The sequence below is a fragment of the Triticum dicoccoides genome, chromosome 6B (genome assembly GCF_002162155.2).
Source record: "Triticum dicoccoides isolate Atlit2015 ecotype Zavitan chromosome 6B, WEW_v2.0, whole genome shotgun sequence".
Lineage (NCBI taxonomy): Eukaryota > Viridiplantae > Streptophyta > Magnoliopsida > Poales > Poaceae > Triticum > Triticum dicoccoides.
The window spans coordinates 362,088,269-362,091,574 of NC_041391.1; positions in this window are offsets into that span (position 1 = coordinate 362,088,269).

The following is a 3,306-nucleotide window of genomic DNA, read 5'->3' on the forward strand; positions in this document are numbered from 1 at the left end:
TTGATTGCACAGTGCCCACACATGATGAACCAGAGCGCATTAAGAATGCAACTCCCAGCTGTCTCTCGGCCATTTCAGGCGGTTGGATGAAGATCCTACATCTCCTAACCCTTCTTCTTCCTCGTCTCTGATTCTTCACATACAGAACACCGCACGGGCCGCCGGCCGGACCACCGGCCCCCACCGCCTGTGTTCCTCCGCCACCCCCACCCCCCACCCGCGTCGAGTTTTCTTCGTTCGGCGAGGCCCCACAACCACCCGAGCCCCTTGGATCGCATCGGCGAACTCCGGCGAGCTCTGAAAAATCGACTGACCCAATTTTGAAATTTAGTCTACTGTGATTTAACTAGTGTGGAATATAAAAGGGGAAAACCATAAGCATTGGGAGTATAGTGTTGAGCGTGCCATGGCGGATCTGAAGGTGCAAACCGGATAAAGGCAACTTCGCAACCAAGACAAGAAATCAGAGTAAAGCAGTGGCGATCTATTTTCTTGCTGCGATAAATAAGTTGAGCTGATACGAAAGAGTACCACCTTTAGTGCGGCACCGTGTACGCATCTGCTGAGAATTTATCGGTGCTGCGGTAGCGATGGCTGTCGGCGGCATGGAAGCAGATCTAGGAGGGTAGATGGTGGCGGTGGGGCGCGGTGGACGAGATGGTCGTAGGAGCGGCGCCGGCAAGGTGGACGATGGCGGGGATGAAGCAAGAGGACGGGATGCAAGGATCCCGGTCCAATGGCGTGGATAAGAGAGGTTGATATCTTGTAATGGACGGCGGCGTCGGGGTATCAGCTCTTGCATGGTGGAGGAGGACGGCGGTGGATGGGGTGGCGGACGGCGGCGGACGGAGGAGGGTGGGGTGGAGAGGGAGTTTTGGCGCCCACGGAGTATGAATGGGGAAAAGGGAGGTAGAGAGGAAGGGGGAACCATGTATTCAGGGTGCGCTTGTCTCAAATGCGAGGAAATTTATAAACTTAGCCCCTGTTTCAAATTTCTACTACAGCACAGCAACATTAGTCGGTTGGGGATAGGATGATAATCTCGCATACACCAAATATTTGCCGACGAGAGTTTGTTTTTGGCGCCCACCATGTATGAATATGAATCGGGGAGGGAGTCGATTTCGCCCGAGGGCACACTGTGTTTTGGCGCCCACCGTTTATGAATCCGAGTGAGAGGCGGTTACGTCACGTTTGGGTGAAATTACAAACCTACCCCTATTGAAACCTATAGAAATCCAGCAGATAGGCTTTGCATGGCAGGGATAGGCAGTAGTGATTTCCATCTCACACATTTTGGTTTCGGGCGGTTACTGCAACTTCCCTGCTTTGTTCAAAATTTGCAGAGTGCACGTTTACCGTGCCAACTCAATTCGAATCCCATTTGTATTCTACTATTTTTTTCGGGCGGGATCCATTTTCAATTGGAATTACATTCTATATACATCATTTTTTTATATATACTTTCAAAATCACAACACCATTTATACATAAATATGGTTTACAAATGGCATGATCTCAGATTAATAAGGTTGTATCCATCAATTTGGATTTTCAAATATTTGAAACCACTTTATGTTGAAATCCAATATATGCATTCCTCGCTAACTGTCTCCAATTAATGTGTGTTCCATGCAGGTTTTTTTAACTTCTCAAACATGTATAATGTGTTTCACACACGCAACATATAGTGTAATCCCGTTTAGACATTAATTTCATATAAACCATGCATTGTTTGTAATTGAAGAATCTATGGATCACCAATATTGATAAACTATATAAAATTAAACGTGTGCCCAAATTCAAATGAATATGCATGTTTGATACACCAATTTGCGTTATGATATTATCGATGTCGTGATCTCCAGTTTAAATATTTGAATCCCCTTTTATCCAGATATTCGTCTCATATAGCTATCACTCATGCTTATATAGGACTATCTCTCTTGACCTATATGCGATCATCATCTCTCAGGTATCTCTCGTGCTACCTGTATGTCGACAATGATCTTTTATCTTCGTAACACACTGACGGTACTCTCTCCCTCGACCTTCATCACTCTATCTCTCTCTAAGTATATCTCGCTCCCTGCTATGTGTCTCTAACTATTATTCTCCATGTGGAATCTCTTTCTCTCACACAAACACAAAACTTTGTCTCCCGGGGTCTCATTTCTCTCTACTATTCCCATGTGTGCCACTCGCACACCCCTCATACAGAGATGTCTTTCGCTCCTTAGATATGAGAACCTACGACTCTTCCTCTTCAATATCTCTTTCTCACACAGAAATACAAACTCTGTCTCCCAGGGTCTCATATTTCTCCATTGTTCTCTTGTATGTTGCTCACACACACCCTCTTTCCCTAGAGATATCTTGTGTTCCCTCATATGTCTCTCTAGCTATCACTCTCGTTGTGAAATATCTTTCTCTCCCGCAGACACAAAACTCCGTCTCTCTGGATCTCATTTCTCTCTGATATCTGTTTGTATGTGACTCACATGCACCCTCTCTCTATCTCTATCACACCCACACACATAACCCAGCCTTCTGATCCACTCGACTCCTATCTCTAACGCACACTAGCTAGCATCTTTATCTTTCTATCTATCTGTTTCTCCATCAACCTTCTTTCTCGCCCTCACTCTTGATTCCTATCACGCACACTACATATGTTTCTCTCTACATGCAGTCAGGTGCCCTCTCACACACATATATAACTTCACCCTTTGAACCACCCGACGGTCATCTCGAACACCCAAACTAACGGATGTCCCTCTAGCTAGCATCTCCATCTCTATATCTATCTGTAGTTTCTCCGTCAACATTTCTTTCTCGCAAGGAGTCTTGCTTCCTATCACCCACACTATATATGTCTCTCCATACATATGCATTTATAGGTTGATCTCTTTTGCACAATCGTTGCGCCTCACCCCCTTTGCTCGCCATAGTTGCATGCTCCAGCCCATGCCACTATCTCTTAAAGACAAAAACACATGCTCAATTGTCGGGCCTTCTTCCCTGCATTCTCACATGCATGCATATTGTCATACCGATCCGTCTCTCCCATGTCGTTGATCTTATGACTTATGTCTTCTTTCTTTTATCCCGATCATGCACGCGCGCACACATACACATCCCACGTATACATGTATACCTCTCACACATGCACGTTCAAGGTCTCTATGTCTCCATACGTAGTTAATTGCCCTCAATCCTAACGCCACATCGAATCGTTCTCCTCTTTTGTGCACATAACTTCCGCCTGGATGGGTAAAACACACACTCACACTTAACAATCTCCTT